Source organism: Protopterus annectens, chromosome 7.part1, assembly GCF_019279795.1.
Source record: "Protopterus annectens isolate FY-2018-M chromosome 7.part1, PAN1.0, whole genome shotgun sequence".
In the NCBI taxonomy this organism is placed as follows: domain Eukaryota; kingdom Metazoa; phylum Chordata; order Ceratodontiformes; family Protopteridae; genus Protopterus; species Protopterus annectens.
In genome coordinates, this window is record NC_056740.1 from 12,737,211 (window position 1) to 12,760,823 (window position 23,613).

Below are 23,613 nucleotides of genomic sequence, written 5' to 3' on the forward strand. Positions count from 1 at the left end.
AAACCTAGATCGCAAGCCGCAACCCACAGCTTCCCAGAGATGAAAACAGCAACATACAACATCTGCCAGACACAGCTGCATCCACACACACCATGTCAGGCTTAATCAAACAGCACTCAAAGCTATGATACCTGCTATAATTGATATTAACTGTGTTTAGACAGAATAATAATTACATTTGTACTAGCTGCCAGCCATGGCTGCATCCACACACACCATATCAAGATTGATCAAACAGCACTCAAGGCTATGATACCTGCCATAATTGATATTAACTATGTTTAGACAACATAATAATGACATTTGTACTAGCTGCCAGACACAGCTGCATCCATGCACATCATATCAGGATTGATCAAACAGCACTCGTAGCTGTGATACCTGCCATAATTGATATTAACTATATTTAGACAGAATAATGATGACATTTGTACTAAGAGCTTGCTACTATTCTTTAACCAGGATATACATAACATTTATAAATCATACTTTAACTGAAGAAGGCATTAGTCTCCATGACATCATTTGTTTTTCAAAGCACTCTACTGTTACTGCTATTATATATGATGTTAATTTGTTACATTTGAGTCTGAACTCTGATGAATGGTACCTTGTTGAATTAGTTAATTAATTACTTAAATTATTGTAAGTAAAATCAATGAAAAATGAACAAGATAAGTATTCATTGAGTTCAAGTAGGGGAATAGAAACGTCTATGTTTGTATTATATGTTGCTTTGCTTGGCTTAAATATAATGTAAATAGTATCCCATCTTGACCTACCTTTATTTGTGAAGAATTATTGGACTTTTTGAACATTCTGAATAAATCATTACTGTTTCTCAGTTGTTTCAGAAACCGTCCTTTTTTAAAATAAAAACAGATGACAAATGATGTACCATATCAGTTGATACTTTGAGAGATGTAGTTGTAAGAGTTATTTTTTGGGACAGCTGTCTTGGAATCAGTTTTTTGTTTCTTCTTTCTAGCATCAGTCCAAGGATTTGTTTATTTTATTATTTTAAGAGTAGGGACCATCCATTCCATTTCTTCTGGGATAGACATTATGTTGTTGTTTTTGATGAATATAGTAGCGTCTTCTAAGTCATTAAAGGTTCTCATCTCATTGGCAAAAAGTATTTTTCTCTTGGCTGGAAAGGCCAGCTGTGCTTTAATGTTGTTTTGTTTCAACAGTTTTATTATTGGCCAGACTTTTTTCATTTGTTCTAGTATTCTGGAAGAATAATCATTGTCAAACCTTATCAGGCTTTGATTGTATTTTAAGGGTGATTTTCTCCAAGCAGATTTTAATATTAGTTCCTTATCCAGAAATGAAAGAAATTTTATAACTATGGATCTAGGTGGAGTATTTGTTGGGTTAGAAGCAGGTTTCCTCAGTGCTCTATGCGCCCTTTCAATTCAAAATGAAAGCCCCTCTTTCAGGTCTAAAAATTCAGGAATCCAGGTTGTTAAGAATGAAATAATATCTTCTCTTTCAGTGTTTTCAGGCAGACCAAAGATCGTTATGTTGTTTCTCCTTTCCCTGTTTTCTAAGTCATTTATTTTGTTAAGCAGCCATGTATTCTGTTTAATCAGAAATTCTTTCTGGAATTCTTCCTGTTTGGGTCTCCCTTCAATGTCATTTAGAGAAGTCTCTATATTTGTTATTGTGTGGTGTTGCTGTAATAGTTCCTTAAAAGTATCAGTCTGTTTCTGAGAATTTAATTTGAGGTTTTCTAAGTAATTTTTAAAGCCATCCATCTTCAAAGATAATTCCTATAAGGTAGATGTCATCAATTACAGTTCTTTTTTCAAAGTAGCATCTGAATGAGAATTCCTTGAGTTGTTCATATTCAGTGACTCAATATATCTCCAAGTTACTGTATATCTCCACCACAATTGATATTTATGTAGGTTAGTAGTTTATCTATAGATTTCTGACATTTTAAACTTGAAAATAACATTTTCCTATATTATTATTATACTAGTTTATGGAGCTCCCAAAATTCACTGCTCTCAGTTGGCCATCTAGGCTCCGCCCCAATTCACCAAGCTTTAAGGTCAGTGTCTGCTGTGACAGTTCTGGTTCTGTTAGCAAGGTACCATATGAGAATTCTTCATTGGACCCTAGTAACTCAGTTGTCTAGTCTACACTAACCTTTGTCCACCCAGGTCAGAATAACTCAAGCATGCAAAAATTATCTCTTCCAGTGGATTCACTCAGATCAGATCTTACAATGCCTCCCTTTCATTCTTCCTCAGCCCAAGCCCATAGTGACTACAGATATTTCCCAAATCAGGTGTGGAGGGGCACTTCTTGAGAAAGACAGTCCAAGGCATATAGTCCCCCAAAGAGGCCAACACACATATCAATGTCAATGGTCTGGTACATCAACAAACAAGGAGGAACCAGGTCTTACCACTTGTGTCAAGAAGCTCTGAGAGTATGGCAGAGGGCGATCTTATCCAGTAAATTTCTGATAGCAATGCATATTCTGGGGAAATCCAATGTGGTAGCAGAAAAGTTGAACAAGTCCATTCTATTGCCTCATGAGTGGTTTCTCAACATGAGAGTTGAGGAAAAGATATTCTACCAATGGGGACAATCTTGGTGTGACCTCTTTGCATCTCCCCTCAACAACAAGTGCAGCAGGTTCTTTGCCCTGATTCCTCCACTGAGGTAATCACAGAGAGATGCTCTCCTCCACAGTTGGCTTCCCAACTCCTCTAATCCCCAAGTTTCTCTAGAAAGCATCTTGATTGAAGAGCACAGTCATTCTCATTGCTCCTTACTAGCCTCATCAGATTTGGTTCCCCTTTCTTTGGCCTCATCTGGTTTGCCTTCCGTGGATTCTGGAGCCAATTCCAGACCTCCTGTCTCACCCGACAGACATGATTCACCCAGATGTTTTAGGCCTGAAGCTGACAGCATGGTTTCTCCACGTCCATTGATAGCTAGACAATCCTGGCTCTTGTCCATCACATTCTTTTGTCTTCCCATAAAGCTTCCAACAGGAAGATTTACAGACTAAATGGAAAATATTTGTTTTTTGGGCACAATAAAAAGACACTGACCCTTTTTCAGCAACAGTATCTAAAGTTCTTGAGTTTACGGTTACAGTTTTTAATGAAGGGACTAGCTCCTTAATTATTAAAGTACAACTAGCTGCCAGTATAATTTTCATATAGGAATAAACAATTCCAGACCCCCTTTTAATGATCCGGCTCCACCATGAGATTTGAATTTAGTTTTACAAGCTTTGACTCAATCTCCATTTGAACCATCAGCAAAGTATGAACTAAAATTTTTAATTTGGAAACCTATCTTTTTAGAAGCCATAACCTCTGCTAGAATAGTCTCAGAACTTCAAGCCTTATCTTCTAAGTCTCCTTTTTTAATTTTTCATAAAGATAGGGTATTGTTATAAACTGGGTCTATATCAGATAGTCAAAGTTCTGTAACTCCGAACACCTAATGTTCGAACCATTATATTCTAAGTTACAGAACTTCGATTACGTAAAAAAAAATGCAATGGACAAAAAAATAAATTGTTGTAAGCAGGGGGACAAGCCCCCCTGCACCCCCACACCCCCTGCTACTTAAATATACCAACTCCAAGATCACTCCACATGGAAGTGAATGGAAACCTCCACATGTTATGTTGTCCATCTCACCTTCCTTCTTTCTGGTTGGGTTCGGAGCTGATCTCGGCTCCGACGCGGCCACTTCTAAAGCTCGAAAAATCCTCACTGGCTCGAGGCTAGCCCCTTATCCCAGCATGCTTAGCGGTAGCTACCCAAATCTCATTTGACGCTTGCAGCATCAAGATTGTCTTCTGCTGGCTCAGGCTAAGTAGTGATATTTTTCTATAAAAATTCTTATTGTTTAAGGCTAAATTTCTTTAGAGTTTCGTGATTACTCCTTCTATATCACCCCTATCCTCGTTGTTTTTTTTTTTGCTGTTGTTAGGCCATTGTTTTCTCTCAGGCCTTTACCTGTGTGTTGTTGTTGGCAGCCCGTTTTTCTTGAGGGGTGTTCTCTTGTCCTGTTGTCCCTCCTTGCTACCTAGGGACAAGCCGTTTTAGTTAGAGGCCATTTAACTTAGGGGCTACCCCCCCTTCTTCCTTCCTTTTCTTCTAAAAAAAAAAAAAAAACACTCTACAAGTTGCTAGTTCTGTCTTTTGTGGTGTTTATAATGTCTAAAGAAATACCTAAGCAGTCGGGGTTCAAGAAATGCAACTCGTGTTGCCAGAAAATGTCCCTTATGGACGGGCACACGAGTTGTGTGTATTGTCTAGGGGCGGTCCACCTGCAGGACTTGTGCTTTGTTTGCTATGCCTTTAGCACACGGGTTTTGCAGGAGAGGTGCAACAAACTTATTTTGAGAGGGTTATTAAAACCTCAGGTTGAAGTAGCATCAGAGACTCAGCCCTTAGAAAAAATTCCCATGACAAACTGGCATCTTCGTCGGCTCCACCTTCAGTGCCAACAAAGTCTAGATCCAAATCTTAAGAACCTTCAGAGCAGATTCTTGGCTCCGAGGAGTCTTTTTCTCTGGCAGCTCCATCAGTGTCTTTGGAGCTATTCCAGACCCAAAAGAGTTTGAGATCTCCTTCACTGGACCCGGTGAGATCTGAACCTCAGTCTCCATTGTTGCAGTTAGTGGCAGGTAGACACCGGTCCTCGGCCCACTCCTCTCGATCATCTAGGAGTTTATCGGATGATGATCTGGAGAGAGTGGTGAAGAGGCTGCTCAGTTTGCTAAATTGTTGTCGAGCACAACTCATAAGGAAGTGGCGCCATTGCCCGAACCAGTCCCTATCTCTATTCCTCCTCTGACTGTGTCCAGTTTGGAGCCAGAGTGCAGAAAAGTAGTAGTGGTGGAACCATCGGTTCTGACAACCCTTGCCTTGTCGGTTCTGACATCCACTCCGACCTCCTCGATAGTTCACCTGGTCGAGGGGTCTGGGTGCTGAGGGTCTCTCATTGGCTCCGAGGGGGGAAGTGGCATCTGACCCTTGTCCGACCCCGGTCTCCCCCTCGGAGCCTCGGCACAGGTGAGTTTGGCTCCCACATCTGCCTCAGAGCCGTTGCCTTCAGTGCGGAGGAGGTCTCCAGGCTCCTTGGAGATGGAGCCTCCCTCCGTCCCAGACCGTGGTACCTTCAAGGTGATGAGGAGTGTGCTGTCTACTGAGACCACTCCACCCTCGGCTCCATTGGTTCCATCCCCATCAATACTGGTGTCTGCCTTGGATCCTCCTCTCCATCCCAAGCATAGGGAACCAATGCCCCAGGATACCCTGCAGGGTGACCCCTCTTCTTCTGAGACCTCTCCTCAGCATGCCTCAGAGGAGGTTCCCAGGAAGAAAAGATGTAAGAGGAAATATGTGGACTCCCCTGAGTCCGTCACTTCTGACACGGATTTAAGATGACTCTGAAGGGTCCCCACGGTCCTCCTCTGAGGATGTCTCATTCTCAGACATCCTGGAGATCCTTAGGCAGAGGAGAAACTGGAAGTCCCCTGCCCCTTCTGAGGATGAGTCCATGTACCTGGATGCGTTTGGTTCCCGATCCTTCACCTCCTGGGTGTCTTCGCCTTTCGACTCACTTTTGTCTGTAGTGAGTTGAAAAGCATGGAGTGCTCCAGAGACCATGGAGCCCATTCTGAGAAGGCCTAACAAGTTCATTACCACACCAGAGGACAAGACATTTCTCTCTAAAGGCATGCCAGTTGATGCTATGGTGATGACAGCAGCCACAAAGAAGGAACTCACGGAGACTTCCTCTTCTATCCATCCACCAAACAAGAAGTCTAGAGCCGTGAATAGATATGGGAAGCATATTGTCTCTTCAGCGGCCTTTCTCTTCAGTCGCTGAACTATTTGCCACATTTCACTAGACTTCAGAGGGATCTCCTTAAAGTGCTGGGTGATACTCTCCAGGATTCTTCAGCTGAGGGAGTGGCTTCCAAGTTGGCTAACCAGCTAGCAACCCTAACCTCCATTCTTAACTTCTCCATGTGCCTGATTTCTTATGCAGCAGATGGAGCGAGCAGGGCTGCAGGCACAGGAGTGGCTCTTTGCAGACAATACTGGATGCGCCTTTGTCAATTTGCAGAGCCCTTCAAGTCCTCCTTTATGAATGCCCCCTTTGATGGCTTGACCTTGTTCAGACCACAAGTTAGAGAGACTCTTACCAGGAGTGAACGAGATGGCAAAACTCTCTCTGCCATAGGAGTACATTTTTCCACTCCATCCAGGCCTTATCCCAAAGGCCAAAAGCATGGTAAAATGTGGTTCTGTAAGTCCCAGAGAACTTCACTGGACACTCATGGAGATAATTCCCCCAGGGGCAGAGGGGGAAATAATAACGGGAGATGCCATCCTAGTGGCATGGGGGGGTCCGCAACAGGGTGACAGAGATACGTTCTGTGCCAGGCCCTTTCAGAATCCCTAAAGGACTACCCAGTTACCCACTTCTGGAGGCAGTCGGGGGGCAGAATATCACTGTACCCAAAATCCTGGCAAGATATAACAGAAGACGCATGGGTACGGTGCATAATATCCAGGGGTTACAAAATTCTCTTCTCCCAAACACCCCCAAGAAGTCAAAAATGACCAGTTCCAGATGTTCCCCCCAATCTTCAGGATCAAGCAGCCTTGGAAATAAAATGTTTGCTGCAAAAAAAGCCATTCAGGAAGTCCCTGCAGACCAGATTGAATCCGGAACTTACTCAAGGTTCTTTTTAGTTCCAGAAAAGACAGGGGACTGGAGACCTATCCTGGATCTCAGCAAGTTAAACAGGGCAGTAAAGAAGACCAAGTTTCGGATGGTGACACTGCAGTCCATTCTACCCTTTTTGGGTCAGGATGATTGGATGTGCTGTATCGATCTCCAGGATGCGTACTACCATATAAAAATGGACAGGCAGCCCAGGAGACATTTACACTTCCGGCTGGGAGCCAATCATTACCAGTTCAGAGCTCTGCCCTTTGGTCTCACTACAGCCACCAGGGTGTCCACCAAATGAATGGCAGCAGTGAAGGCTCACCTGAGACGTTTGGGATTCCAGGTGTTTCCTTATCTAGACGACTGGTTCCTCACTGCCACCACTGAGCATCATCTCTTAAGGGCCAGGAACCACATGATTCACATTTGTGCATGTCTAGAAATCACAATAAACTATGAAAAATCTGCCTTGTTGCCCTCTCAGTGTATTACTTTCATAGGCGCTCAACTAAATACAAGAGACATGATAGCCAAGCTCCCACAGGAAAGGGTGCTTACCATTCGATGTCAGGTCTCTCTCCTCTTGTCAAAGTCAAAGGTTCATGCATGGTTAGTCCTAAAGGTCTTGGGATTGATGGCGGCTGCCATTACTCTATTCCTGTTAGCTCGTTACCATATGAGGATTTTGCAGTGGCTCCTTTTCACTCAGTGGTCATATCAGGATCTACCAATGTCACACATGATCTTAATAACGGATGCTTGCAAAAAAGATCTACAGTGGTGGCTCCACTCTCCCCTAGTCATTCTAGGCAGACCCTTTGTAGCCCCTCATCCGGTAACCACAGTGACTACAGAAGCTTCCCAGATAGGGTGGGGGGCATTATCTGGGACAGACAGTCCACAGAACTTAGCAACCTCACGAGTACCATTTGCACATCAATGTCCTGGAGATGAGAGTGGTGTTATTAGCATTGCAAGCACTTCACGACTCTCTTCCCTTGGGCTATATAGCAATTCAGATGGACAACATGTCAGTGGTGTGGTACATCAACAAACAGGGCGGAACCAAATCTTACCCATTGTGTTGGGAGGCCCTTTGAGTATGGCAATGGGCGATTTCCTCTCAGCACTTTCTGGTTGCAGCACACATCCCGGGGAAGTCCAACGTGATAAACGTGATGAAGTCAACAAGCTCAGCAGGGCAATTCTCATGCTCCATGAGTGGTCTCTGAAACAAGATGTGGTGAATATGATCTTCCTCAGATGGGTCCAGCCATGCTGTGATCTTTTTGCCTCACACCTAAACAACAAATGCAGCATCTACGTTGCCCTAGTTCCCTCACTGGGACAGTCACCCAGAGATGCACTTATCCACGATCGGCCCCCCAGGATTCTTTATGCCTTTCCTCCCTTTCCTCTAATTCCAAAAGTTCTTCAGAAAGCAAAGTTGTTGAGTCGCAAGCTGATCCTCATTGTCCCTTACTGGCCTCATCAGATATGGTTCCCATTCCTTTGGCATTACTTGCAAGAGGAGCCTTGAATTCTGGACCCAGTTCCAGATCTCCTGACACATCAGTCGGATGCTCTTCATCCCTCTATTCAAACTCTCAAGCTGACAGCTTGGTTTCTCCACTTCCAGTCCTAGCCAGGCTTCTGGATATCTCACCTACGTTTTGACATATTTTAGTCTCTTCTCACAAACCAACTACTGGGAAGCTTTATGCTAGTAAATGGAAGAGGTTCTCTTTCTGGGCCAAGCAAAATGACATTGATCCCTTTTACAGCACCAATTTCAAAAATTTTAACTTCTTGGCTGAAACCTTTGAGAAAGGAGTAGCAACTGCTACGATTCAAGTTCAACTGGCTGCTATTTCCAATTTTCATGTGGGCCTTCTAGGTTCTAACGTCATGTCCCACAAGCTATGTAGGGCCTTTTTGAAAGGTGCTACCCTATTAAGGCCTCCCATCTGAGAACCTCTACATCCTTGGGATTTAAATTTAGTACTAGCGGCTCTAATCCTCCCTCCCTTTGAACCAGCCCCTTCTTGTCCTCTAGAATTCTTATCATGGAAGACCCTCTTCCTGACTGCAATTACATCAGCTAGGTGGATTTTCGAGTTACAGGCACTTTCCATCTACCTGCCTTATATGATTTTTCACGATAGAGTATCTCTTAGAACAAATCCTTCCTTTTTACTAAAAGTCTGTTCAGAGTATAATTTGAATCAGTCAATTGAACTCCTTGTATTCTTTCCAAATTATGGCAAAAAGGCAGAGTATAGGCTACATCAATTCGATGTCCACAGACAGTTATGATTTTATCTTCAAAGAACCAAGGACATTAGAAAATCAAATCAGCTGTTTGTATCCTTCTCACAGAGTAAGCAAGGCTCACCAGTTTCCAAAGTTACTTTGTCAAAATGGCTGCCCAGTACTATTACTTATGCTTATGAGTCTCAGAATGTGTCTGTCCCGGGAAAGGTAAGGGGATACTGTACTATGTCCTTGGCTACCTCCATAGCGTTTCAAGCCAAGCTTCCATTAGATACTATTTGTGTGGCAGCAACATGGGCTACTCCTCATACCTTCATTAATCATTGCAAAATGGACATGGCTTCTCGGAACAGGCCATCTTTTGGTTCCACGGTTCTGAAGTCTCTTTTCCAGTGAGCCACCCGGGATTTAGGTGCTGGGGATGCTGTCCCAACCAGAAAGAAGAAAGGCGAGATGGACAACATAACATAAAGAAGTTATGTTCTTACCATAACATTCCATGTTTGTTGTTCTTTATCTCGCCTTCCTTCTTGCATCCCTCCCTCCTTCTCCCATCCCGGATGATTGAGAGGAATTTCCTTTTTGGCTGATTTGGCTGAGTTTCCTTTGCTTTCAGCTGTTGGTATAGTCCTTGTCACCATTGTTGTTCTGTTTTTTCAGTACAAGGAAGCAGTATTGTTTGGTTACCTCCTTTATTTGGTAATTTATTGTTCTCCTATCTAGTGGTTACTTGTCACAAACTAGATCTGGGTAGCTACCACTAAGCATGCTGGGATAAGGGGGCTAGCCTTGAGCCAGTAAGGACTCTTTGAGCTTTAGAAGGGCCGAGTCCGGCTCCGAACCCAGCCAGAAAGGTGAGATAAACGACAACAAACAAGGAACATTATGGTAAGAACATAACTTTTTTTTATGGAGATTTCCATTCAAACGCTCAAACATTTACAAATTCAAATGTATGGTCTCGACCATATGTGGTTCGAACTTGTAAAAGTTCGACTACGTGATAGGAACCCATTACAAACCAACCCATCCTTCCTTCCTAAGGTAGTGTCAGAATCCAACATCAGTCTATCTTCCAGTTTTCTTTCCAGATTTCTTGAACAAAGGAGTGTACATGTTTATTTATTTTATTTATTTATTTAACATCTGTTGACCTGGAAAGTCTGACTACGATAGAGTATACCTCTCAACCTCTCAGTGCAAGAAATCTGGACAAAGCCAGAAGTAATGGGGGGACAAAGGCCCAAAAATAGAGACATATTTTAAATACTGCTCTTATGAACTTAAAAAGTTGACAGAATGACAGATTTTGCATTATTGTATATTTTCTAAAATATATGAAATCTGAAACTCAATCATCTGTCATTATTTAGTATTATTTAGTGACTTCAATCCTCAATGATTTTCCAGAAAACCACAAATTTTATGAGGAACAGACCCAAAATAAGAGGCAAAAATCTGGACATTCTGTGAAAATCTGGACAGTTAAGAGGTACGGGACAGAGCCTATTTTCAGTGGAGGCCTGAGGAGAAATGCTCCATATGCATGTCTTTGGAATGTGGGAGGAAACAATAGTATCTGGAAGAAACCCAAAGGAATTCAAGGAGGTCATGCAGACTCTGCACAGAAGGCATCCCAGCCAAGAAAAGAACCAGAGAACCTCTTACTGTGAGCTGACAACGTTAACCATTGCAACGCTGTGCTGCCCAATATGTTCCACTTATTGGGCATTCACAGACAGTTGCATTTCTATTTGCATACAATGGAAAAATTCAAAAAATCAGATCAATTATTTGTCTCATTTTCGGAGTCAAAATTGGGCAAGTCAGTTACCAAAGTAACTTTAACCAAGTGGCTAACTGATTGCATTTCCGCTGTGTACTACAAATTGGGTTTATTTTTTGCCAAAACCTTTGAGAGCTGATTCAAACAGGTCCATGGCAACTTGTTCAGTATTTTTATCTAGATCTTCCATGGATGATATTTGTGCTGCTGCAACTTGGGCTAATCCTCATACTTTTATTACTCATTACAAGTTGTATCTGGTCTCTAGGGGAAGAGCAGCCTTCAGCTCAACAGTGCTCAGTAGTATCCTTTCTTAGAGTCCACCTGGGATTCAGGTAACTCGGGACTCTGTCCCACTTGTTGAGAAATGAAAGAAAATTGACAACATCAGAGAAAGAATTTATGTACTTGCCATTATGTTCCATCAGTGTTATCCATTTTCATTCTTCCTCAACTCCCCTCCCTCCCTCCCTCCAACCCCCTACCATTTTGTTTGCAACTTCTGGAAGAATGAAAAGATGCTAAGGGAATCAATGTTCCTACCTTTGAGCTCTAGATATTGGTTTCTCATATAATGGTTGTTCCTTGGTTTTTAATTAGCAATAAGGTCAGCAAGCAAGATCTGAGGCATGGAGGGGGACTAGAGCATTATGGGTAAGGGAGGAGCTCAACAGTTTTCAGTATCTGCAAGCTATAAAAGCGTCCGAGTCAGATCTGAGGATCTGATACGAACCCACTTGTTGAGGAAGAATGAAAATGGACAACACAGATGGAACATTATGGTGAGTACACAACCTTTTTTTAATTTTATAACAGAAACTGAACTTCTTTCTGAGAAAAAAAATTTAAGCTAGGAAAGTGTTCATGTTATTTTGTCCTATCTTGCCTTCATTCTTGACGGTTGGGTTTGGAACTGTTCTGACTCGGCCTAATACTAAAGCTCGAGAGCTTACACTGGCTCGAGGCTATACCCTATCCCATGATACCTGGCGACAGAGCTCCAAATCTCGTTTGCTGCTTTGCTGGTTCTGGATTGTTTTTTTGTTGGCTCAGGCTAAGTCTTTGTTTTATTTACTTGTTTGACTATATATTTCTGCTATCTTCTTAGTCTAATAACCTTTAACTTCTCTAGTTTAGTGTAGAGCAGTATTTTGGTAGTTTAGTGTTCCTTTTTTGTGTTTTCGCTGGTTGTAGCATTGTTGTGTGGACCGTCGTTGTTCGTAGGCTTTGTTTATTCCTATCCTGAATAGCTTTAAGTTTGCCCTGAATTAATCCATTTAACTTAGAGGGTTCATTTTTTTCTCCCCTTTGTTTTAGCCCCGTCTTAGTTAGAGGGCTCTCTCCCTTTTTCTACTACCCTTTCCTGAGGTTTCATCATTTCAGTTAGAGATGTCTCCTCTGGCTAGAGGAGATCGTTGTTTAAATTAGAGACCTCTCCTCTAGCAGTTTTCTTGGTTCTTTCCTCCTGTGTAAAAAAAAAAAAAACTTTTTGCTGTTTTGTACTAATTGTGTTTGTTCTTGTGCCTTTCTGTATATTGATTGGTAGGTGTACTGTTGGGATATATTTATCCATAGTTTGTAGACATAACTAGTTAAAAATGTCCAAAGATACTGGTAAGGAAGCCAAGCAATCTGGCTTTAAAAAGTGTGACTCATGCACACAGAAGATGTCACTTACTGATGGCCACACTAGCTGTGCATATTGCTTATGTGTGGGCCATCTGCAGGACTCCTGCTCTGTCTGCCATGGTTTCAGTTTAAGGGTCCTGCAGGAACGTAAAAATAAGCTCATTCTAAGGGGTTTACTTAAGGGACTGTTTGATGTGACTATTGAAGGGAATCAGCCCTCTAAATCCTCATCAGAGAAGTCTTCAAGAAAATCTTCTTCTTCAGCTCTGACTTCTGAGCCAACCAAGAAGCCTGAGAAACATGCAAGTTCAGACCTGAAGGCTGTCGGGCCCAAGAACACAGCAACTCCAGAGGCTCCACCAGCTTTACTGGAGCTGACTCGGAACCAAAAAAGGAACCGGACCTCAAGTCTGGTACCGGTCTACTCAGTACCCCAGTCACCCCTCTTGCAATCGGTGGCTGGTAGCCATAAGTCCTCCACTGTCTCCTCCCGATCCTCCAGGAGTCTCTTGGATTACAATGTGGAGCAGGTGGTCAAGAGGTTGCTTCTAACACTGGCCTTAGCCAAAATTCTCTCGAGTCCAGCCCAGATGGAAGTGGAGCTGACGCCTGTACCTGTCTTGTCTTCTGTTTCTCCTCTGACTTGGACGAGTTCGGAGCCAGAGTACCTGGATGTTCTTGTGGTGGAACTGTCAGGTCCAAAAACCACAACTGGTGTCTCAGCTCTGCTCTGCTATGACCTCTATGATGCTGTCTTCTCTCGAAGGGTCTGGAAGCTGACCCTCCCTCATTGGGTTCAGGGAAGAGAGTTGGTTCGAACCCTTGTTGGATCCGACTCTTCCTCTTCGGGCTTCAGAGCAGGTGAGTTTGGCTCCCACATCAGCCTCAGAGCCATCCTCCTAGGCACAGGGGAGTTCTCCCAGCTCCTCAAAGCCAGGGGGAACTCTCAGGCCAGGATCATGGTGCCTTTGAGGTGATGAGGAGTGTGCTGTCCCCCTAGACTGCTCCACCCTCAGCTTCAGCTACTCTTCCCCCAAAAGGATGGGTGTCAACCTCTGTACCATCCCGCCAGCCCAAGCGTAGAGAGCCAGTGCCCCAGGACACACCAATGGGTGATTCACTCTCTTCTGAAACTTCCCCAGAGTACCCCTCTGAGGAGGTCCCTCGGAAGAGGACTTGTAAGAGGAAACATTTAGACTCCCATGAGTCTAACACATCGGATATGGACATAGAGGATTCAGAAGGGTCCCCATGGTCACCCTCTGAGGATGTCTCCTTTTCAGACATCTTAGAGATCCTGAAACAGAGAGGTGGCTGGAAGACCCTCTCCCCTTCTGAAGATTAGTCTGTATACCTGAAGGCATTTGGATCTCGACCCTCCATCTTTTGGGTGTCTCCGCCTTTCAGCCAACTCCTTGGCGTAGTCAGTCAAAAGGCATGGGGCTCTCCAGAATCTGTGGAATCTGTTCCGAGTAGGCCCAACAAGTTTATTACTGCCTTGGATGACAAGCAATTCTTAATCAAAGGTGTCCCAGTAGATGCTATGGTGGTGACGGTGCCCACCAAGAAGGAATTGGCTGAAACTTCTTCATCTCTCCATCCGCCGAATAAGGAGTCTTGAACGATGGACAGATATGGGAAGTGTATCTTTTCTTCAGTGGCCTTTACCCTTAGGTCATTGAACTATTTATCCCATTTTACCTGAAAGAGCTAGGAGATACCCTCCAGGGTGTTACAGCTGCGGGGGTGCCGAACAAGGTAAACTCTCAGCTTGCAACTCTAAATTCTGTAGTAAACTCCTCCCTACACCTCATCTCCTATGCAGTCGATGGAGTGAGTAGGGCAGCAGGCACAGGAATAGCTCTGAGGAGACATTCCTGGATGTGCCTTTGTGAGTTTGCTGAACCCTTTAAGTCTTTCTTTATAAATGCCCCTTTTGATGGCTCATCCTTGCTCAGGCCAAAAGTTAAAGAGGCTATTACCAGGTGCGAACAAGAAGGCAAAACTCTATCTGCCATGGGAGTACATTTTTCCATCCCTACCAGGCCTTATCCCAAAGGTCAGAAGGGTGGAAAAATGTGGTTCCAGAAATCTCAAAGAACTTTGCTGAATGCACGTGTGAATTTTCCCCCAGGGGCAGAGGTGGAAATAATAATGGTAGACACCGTGCTCGTAGCAGAGGGGGTCCACATAACCAGGGTGACATAAATATGTTTTCTGGCAGGCCCTTCCAACACTTCTGAAAGGAGGCTCACCTGTCCACCTCTGGAAGCAGTCGGGGGCAGATTTTCACTGTACCCAAAGGCCTGGCTCAACATCACTCAAGACAAATGGGTACGGTCGATTATATCTAGGGGATACAACATACCATTCTCTTCTCCACCCCTCCATCAAGATCAATCCCAGACTTCCTATCTGGTCAAGGGGATCAAGCAACCCCAGAAATCCAAAGGTTGCTAGAAAAAAGAGTCATCCAAGAAGTCCCCACAGACCAAATCAAATCTGGGACTCACTCAAGGTTTGTTTTTAGTTCCAAAGAAGACAGGGGACTGGGGACAAATCTTGGATCTCAGCAAACTGAACAAGTCCATAAAAAAAGCAAAGTTCTGGATGGTGACACTGTAGTCTATACTCCCCTTTCTGGAACAAGACAATTGGATGTGCTCAATAGATCTTCAGGATGAGCACTACCATATAAACATGGACAGGTGATCCAGGAGATATTTATGCTTCCAGCTGTGGCCAGTCATTACCAATTCAGAGCTTTGCCCTTTGGTCTCACTACAGACCCCAGAGTGTTTATCAAATGCATTGCAGTAGTCACAGCTCACCTAGGATGTCTAGGATTCCAGGTGTTTCTGTACTTAGACGATTGGCTCCAGACTGCCACCACAAAGCATCTACTGATCAAGGCAAGGGACACCACCATTCATCTCTGCTCAGAGCTAGGTATTACCATAAATTTCAAAAAATCTGCCTTGTTGCTCCACAACATATTACCTTCATAGGGGCAGACTTAAACACAAAAGACATGGTAGCAAAACTGCCTCACGACAGGGTACAAATGCTACATCATCAAAGATCAATCTTGCTCATGAGGAGGAAAGTGCATGCAAAGTTTGTTCTCAAGGTTCTGGGTTCAATGACAGCTGCGATAACATTAGTTCCACTTCCATGTCTATACATGAGGGTATTACACTGGCTACTCTGCTCAATGGTCCATGCAGAAGTTACCCATGTCAGACAAGATCCTCATTATGGACACCTGGAAGAAGGATCTGTGATGGTGGCTTCAGTCCACACAAGTAACGATAGGCAGACCCTTTGTTCTCCCTCATCCAGTTGCTACAGTGACCACAGATGCTTCCCAGATAGGGTGGGGGGGGCCATTATCTGGGACAAACTCTCCAAGGGACTTGGCAGGAGCACACATACCACTTGTACATCAATGTACTTGAGATGAGAGTGGTGCTTATGGCATTGCAAGCATTCCAGAGCTCTCTTCCTACAGGTACGATTGCGATACAGACAGACAATATGTCCGTGGTGTGGTACATCAACAAACAAGGTGAAAACAGATCCTGTCCTCTGTGCTGAGAGGCTCAAAGAGTATGGCAATGGGCAATTTCTTCTTAATGTTTTCTAACTGCAAAGCACATTCCGGGGAAATCCAACGTGAGAGTGGACAAATTAATCCAGGCAATTCTTATGCCTCACGAGCGGTCCCTGAAAAGGGAAATTGTGAACCAAATTTTTTGCAAGGGGGGGGGGGCAGCCTTGCTGCAACCTCTTTGCCATGTCCAGGAACTCCAAATGCAGCAGCTACCTTGTCCTAATTCCCCCCCCTGGGGGAGTCACCAAGGGATGCACTTGTTCATGATTGGCCCCCGGGACTTCTTTACCCCTTTTCCACGTTTCCACTAATACCCAAAGTTCTACAGAAAGCCGTATTGTTGAATCCCAAACTAATTCTCATTGCTCCGTACTGGCCTCATCAAATCTGGTTCCCTTTCCTATGGCCCCATCAACAGGAGGAGCCTTGGATTCTGGACCCGGTGCCAGATCTTCTGTCCTATCAGTTGGGAATGCTCCATCCCTCCATCCAAACCCTCAAGCTGACAGCTTGGTTGCTCCAATTCCCATCTTAGCCAGGCTTCCGAATATATCCCTGGTAGTGCGACACATTCTGGTTTCTTCTCATAAGACTGCAACTAGAAAACTGTATGCTAGCAAATGGAAAAAGTTTTCTTGTTGGGCTTCCAAGTATCACATAGACCTCTTTACAGATCCAGTGACCACAATTCTAGATTTTTTAGCAGAGATTTTCAACCAAGATGGAGCTGCAGCTACTATACGAGTACAATTAGTTGCCATATCTAACTACCATGTAGGAGACATGGGATCAAAAATAATGTCTCACAGATTATGCAAAGCTTTTCTGAGGGCTACATTCCTATTAAGACCTCCAATAAGAGAACCACCACCTCCCTGGGATTTAAATTTGGTACTGACTACTTTAATTCTCCCTCCATTCGAGCCAGCTTCCTCTTGCTCACTAAAGTTCCTTACATGGAAGACAATCTTTTTGACAGCCATTACTTCAGCTAGGAGGGCTTCAGAACTACAAGCCCTGTCTATTCATCTTCCCTATTTAGTTTTCCACAAAGACAGAGTCTCTCTTAGAACAAATCCTTCTTTTCTGCCCAAAGTATGTTCTGAGTCCACCTTGAATCAATCCATTGACCTACCTGTCTTTTTTCCCAACTATGGCAACAAGGCAGAATACAAGATTCACCAATTGGATGTCCATAGGCAGTTACATTTCTATTTACATAGGACAAAATAGTTTAGAAAATCTGACCAATTATTTGTCTTATTCTCAGAGACTAGAAAAGTGGAGCCAGTTACAAGGGTCACTTTATCTAAATGGCTTTCAGACACCATTACTTATGCATATAGCTCTCAGCATAAGCAACTGTCAGGTAAAATTTGAGGCCCTTCGACTAGAGCTATGTCAACTTTGGATTCAGTTTGTGTGGCAGCCACATGGGTCAATCCTTATACCTTTATTACTCATTACAAAGTAGATGTGGCCTCCCAGAACAGGGCTTCCTTTGGTTCCACTGTTCTGAAGAGTTTATTCCCTTGAGCCACCCGAGAAAAAAAGGTGCTGGGGATGCTGTCCCAACCATCAAGAATGAAGGTGAGATAGGACAACATAACAGAAAGAAGTTATGTACTCACCATAACATTCCATGTTTGTTATCTGTAATCTCATCTTCATTTTTGCATCCCACCCTCCTTCCCCCCTACCTGGAGGATTGAGAGGAATTTCTGGAAATGGTCATAAAGTTCTCTGATTCCCTTCTTGTCTCATGAGACATTGGCTAAGGATTTTTATCTTTACCCTTTTCTTCCTGATTAGATATTTTTCTAGTGATTAGTGTTTGCAAACAAGATCTAGGGAACTGTCTCCAGGTATCATGGGATAGGGTATAGTCTTGAGCCAGTGAAAGCTCTCGAGCTTTAGTATTAGGCCGAGTCGGAACCGATGCTCGGTTCCAAACCCAACCATCAAGAATGAAGGCGAGATTATGGACAACAAACATGGAACGTTATGGTGAGTACATAACTTCTTTTTATAGACTATCATGACTTTAGTAAAAGGAGCGTTACTTTTTACATTTGTGGACAAAAGTTGGTAGAACTATTTTTCCTTTGGTAAAGTTGTGTTACTTTTACTTCTGAGGACTGGGTTAAGTGTTTACAGTGCTTTTCACTGTGTTTTTTGGTGGAAAAAAGCAATTATTTTCATACTTGCCTGTTTCGCTAACTATTGCTGCCATGCTTTCATGAGAATCAGACATCTTTTTTGGCTTTGCCATGGAACAACCTACCATTTTCTCAATTCCTCCTTTTTTCAACCAAAAAAAAAAGTTCTGCAGACTACTAAAGTGCCTCAGTCATGGATGAGTGATTCTGTTGTGGCCAGTTTCAGTTCCTTAAACCATTCATCTTTTTCCTTGGCTCCCACTGGTGTAGTCCTTACAGCTATTATGGACCAGGGATGAGACATGTCCTCTTGCAGCTGTTGGAGTGGCACTGATGGGCAAGGGAGAACAACTCTTGTAGATCATTGGAAAAAAGAGCAGAGAATTCTTCTCTGCCTAGCCAGACTGGAGTGCCTGTTCCTAGGGAGAAGTAACCTGTCAAAAGTAGATCTACTTCAGGCATTCCTGTCAAGAAGAAGCAAAAAGGAAGGCATATGTCTTCTCCTGTTTCAGTTACTTTGGACAAGGGTGATTTATTTGGCTTAGCTCACAGTTTAGTTAAGACTCTGTGGACCCTTACATTTCTGTTTTTTCTGGTAAAAGAAAAATGGATTCTTCATTTTCTGAGGAGGTTCAAGGTTTTGCACCACAAAATGCTTGTAAGGGTGCAACTGTTTTTCTTCTGTCAGCTTCTGATTCTGAGGGAAGTGTGGCTTCTGAAATATCCAAAAGAATTTCTATTTCTGAAACAATCTCCAGAATTTAATTTATTTCAATGGGAACATAATCTTTTACTGTCTCTTAAGAAATAATATGATTTAAGGCAACTGAAATTTCCTGGCCCTACTCCAGTCTCTCCTGTTCTTCCAGCACTGGAAGATGTGTTTATTACAGCCTATAACTTGCTTTACAGCCAACTGGCTGCCTTCAAGAACACAGATTGTATAAAGTTTCTTAATCTTGCAAGTTTTTATTTTCAAATCCCAGATCAGACCCAGCAGTGATTTCTCTGGTGAAGAAACCAATAAATAAACAAAGTAAATCAGCACCATGGCACTTGATAGTGCCGTAGTGCCAATTCACTTTGTCTGTTGTTTTCTTTGCATTTAGTATATCAGCTTTATCTACATGGCAGGACTTTTCATCTTTATTTTTAGTTATTTCTCTGGTGAACCCAGCTGCTGCTAAACACCTGGTTAAACGCAGTCTTTCCCTTTTTGACAAGGATGAGAAAGCATTTTATAGATTTGGAGAAAAAAAATTGTATTCTTCTGCAACACTTTGGAATTCTTAATTGTCAAGATCATATGTTAAAGATTACGCTTTCCTCTTTGGAAGAATATGAGGAACATAATGGCTTCCTTTTTCTCATCAGAGGAAAAACTCTTTGTGTAATCTTACTGTTTCTGTCTCTCAAGTAGCTACATCATCATTATCATCAACTCCTTTTCCCCATTTTCTACATAGGGTTGGGGTGTTGTGTTAACTGTCATCATCTCTTTCAATTCAATGCTACACTCCTGCCTTATTTGACACTCATACCTGACTGTAGCATATCTTCTCTCATACAATCCAGCCACCTCCTTCATGGATGCCCTCATTTCTTTTTACCTTCTTCTTGCCTGTCCCAAATATTCTTCACCAGTCTGTCTTCTGCTTTCCTGCAAGGGGGCCCAAACCACCGTAATCTGTTCTCTTTGATCTGTTCTGCAATTGGAGCTACTTTGGCTTCTGCTCTTATGTCCTCATTTCTTCATCTGTTCCACAGTGTGCATCCTACCACCCTTCTCAGGCACTTAATTTCCATCACTTCTAGCTTCTTCATCTGCTCTGCCTTTACTGCCCAGGTTTCTGTACCATACATAATACCATACTACCATACATAGTGGTTGCACCACTGTTTTGTACATCTTATTTTTCAGTTTCTTTGGCATTCTTCTGTCATATACTACACCTGACACTCTATGCCAGCTTGCTGCAGCCCCTCTGATTCTAGCTTTGACCTCTTTGCTGAGACTTCCCTTCTCCTCAACCACCCCTACCAGATACTTGAAGCTATTTACCTCTTCCACTATCTTCCCTTCTATCTCAGTTTTCAACTTCTTCTGATTTCTCCAGTTTGCTTCCATTACCACTGTCTTATCTGTACTTATTTTCATCCCATGTGCCTTTAATTTTGCATTCTATTTCATTGCTCAGAGTCTTACCTGTAATGCCACATCATCTGCATACAGCAACTTTGTTGATCTGTCCCCTCTGACCTGTTTGCTAATGTACTCCATCATCAGTATGAAACTCCCACGGGGAACTCCTCTGTGAGACTGAACACTGTTCATACTTGAGTCACTGGGTCCTTGTACATACTCTGCACTAATTCTACCAATGTTTCTGGGACTTCAAACCACTACTGTACTGCCCAAATCAGGTTTCTTGGGACCTTGCCATATGCTTTCTCCAAGTCTAGGAATGCCCAGTTGGACTCCTTTCTCATCTATAGCTTCTTCTCAACTATCTGTCTCACTGCAAAAATCGGGTCAGTTGTGCTGCATCCTGATCTGAATCAGAATTGCTCATCTCCAATCTTACTTTCTACTACTCTGTGTATACATTTATAAATCACCCTCTCCAGAACTTTCATGCAAGCGGCTACACTGTCTTTGAAATCTGTTCATGATTCAGCTGCTTCTACTGGAACTATTATGAGGAATTTTACTTGGTTGGGTATACAAAATCTTCATGAGGATGTTAAATCTGAAATTTTCAACTATCCATTAGACAGAGAGGTAGTCTTTGGACCATCTGCTGTAGAGGTCCTTAACCCATTTACTAAAATGGAGTTCTGGAGGTTTGTATCCATCTTCTAATGACTGCAGCTTGAGATTTTGACAAAGGCAAGTTCTATTCCCACATTTCAAACAAATGTTAATATCTCTGGAGCAATAGGGCTTACTAAAGAAATGCAAATGGCAAACTAGTCAGCACAAACAAATCTTTAGAGTGGTAATGTTCATTAGATTTTGTGTCTTAAACTGGACTTTATAGGCTAGTCACAGATTTTTCATCCTTCCCTCCATTTCCAGGTTTGTCAAGGGGTTTAATGCTACCTCTACAGCTTTTCATAAAAAGCAAAATAAGTAAACATAGCAACCTGCTGATAAGCAGGATTTTAAACAGCAATGACAGGGAGGTTCCAAGAAGAAAGAACAACCCAGAATAAAGGACAGTCTGAAAAGTCTATCTTCAGAATCCCCTCCCACTCCCATCCTGGCAAGCCTTTAATCCTTCCTATAAATCTGAGCCTCCATTTCTCTTTGGCAACAATTAATCTCAGACAAATAGGTCCTGACAGTGATTCATCAAGGTAAATGGCAGTGAGAACCTCTTCCTCCCTTTCAAGGGACCACTCCTTACCCACCAGACACATTTCCCTTTTTCCCACCCGTCATTTAGCAACTGCTGGCTCAAGGAGTGATAAAAAAGTCCCTTCTCCTCTGACAGGTGAATATTTTTATTCAACAATGTTTCTGGTGCCAAAGAAATAGGTTTCATGGAGATCAGTTCTGGATCTTTCCTTTTTTAAACCAGTTCGCAATGCTTTTTTTCACAGACTGTTACCTTTCATTAAACATTTATGTTTTTTGGTAACCTTAGATTTAAAAGATGCTTATCATATTCCTTTAACTACAGATTTCAAATGTCTCTCAAGGTTTTCTGTGTCTGCATCATGATTTCAGTTCTTTGCATTACCTTTGTTATTCACTGCCTTAAGGGCATTTACAAAGTGTCTAGCTCCAGAGACAGTCTACTGAAAACTAGAAGGTATTTACATTTTCCTTATTTAGATAACTTACTTATCTTTGCAGTCTTTCTCAAAAGTGTCAGGGATCTCTCACTTCAGTGAGAGATCTCTGCACAGACTGAAGTTTTAAGGTGAACACCCAAAAGTCTCATTTAAGCCCTTTGCACAGGATTTTTTTCATGGGATGTCTCCTAAATAACTTGACTCAAAAGAGTTTTTCTTTCATAAGAAGTAGATATCTAGAACTATTCCTGAGTTTTTCCACTCAAACAATAGTCTCAGCAAAGGAATTCCTCATGATGCTAGGCCTTATGGCATCTATGATTCTCATGATTCCTCTGGCAAGACTCAGTATGAGAACAATTCAGTTGTACCTAAAATCAATATGGTCCCAGCATCAATATCCCCTGCCATTCCAGATTCCAGTTTTGGGGATTGTGAGAAGGGAAATTTGGAGAGCAGTATCTATGGCAATAAAAGTGCAGGGTCTTCATATGTTATACTAGGCTAACTGCCCTTGTTGGCCATTTTAAGCCTAGCCAAGTTTCCTTAAAGGTGGAAATGAAACCCTTTACCGTGTGTTTGTGAGATAAATACATTAGCCATTATACCAAGTCTCTCACCAAAATTTATTTCTGAAGAATATCAGATAATCACCATATACATTTTGTAATGTTACACATGGGCATTTACATCTTTGCACACATATTGTAAGACATAAGATTCAAACCTGCAACTGTAATGTGCATCCAAACTCTAATCTTGACACCCACTGCATAGCTAATCTGTCCTGACTATGGAACAAAAAAGATAGATCAGAACACATAAATGTAAAAGAGATGTTAGCAGTAAACTCTCATCTCTAACAATTATCTGTGGTCCCCAGGACCATTACAGGTAGTTAAAGACAATACCACAGTAATGCAGTACATAAATTGTTGGGAGGGTAGCTTAATATGAACCTATAAATGGGGGTACCAGATCCTATCTTTTGTGCAGACTAGCCATAGTAGCCCAGGATGTAGCTTTTCAGCACAATCTTGATCTTCCTTCTGGCTGAGGCAACAGTGGTTTTCCCTTCTATGGAAATGGCCAAGGGCAACTGCCACAAGTTTCCTCACAGACTGGACCTACTCGTAGAAGACAGATGGTGTTTGATACATCCCAGCTCCAAACAACTGCAACACAATGCCTGAATGATAGTCTTAATATCTTTTGGGCACCAATTTTCTGAGGACATGTAGCAGTTATTATAGGAGGCGAGAAAACCTGCTACTAGGAAATCGTACATTAGCAAATGGAAAATATTTCCATTTGGAGCTAAGACAAGAGCCAGGACTCTTTAAGGCAAGTACTTGTCTGCTTCTACAATATTTGTATAAGTTATACTCTGGTCTGTATTACTCCTCCATCAAGGTTTACCTATCAGTCATTTCAGCATGTTTGCCCATGAATTCTCCTTTTTCATTACATTCACATGTGAAAATGTTTTTGAAGGGAGTGTTACTTACCAAGCCTCCTATAAGATAGGTGGCTCCACGTTTCAGTGTGAACAATGTCTAAGGAAATTAATTATGGTGCCTTATGAGCCAGTTCATCGGGCTGACTTGAGGTTCTTAACATGG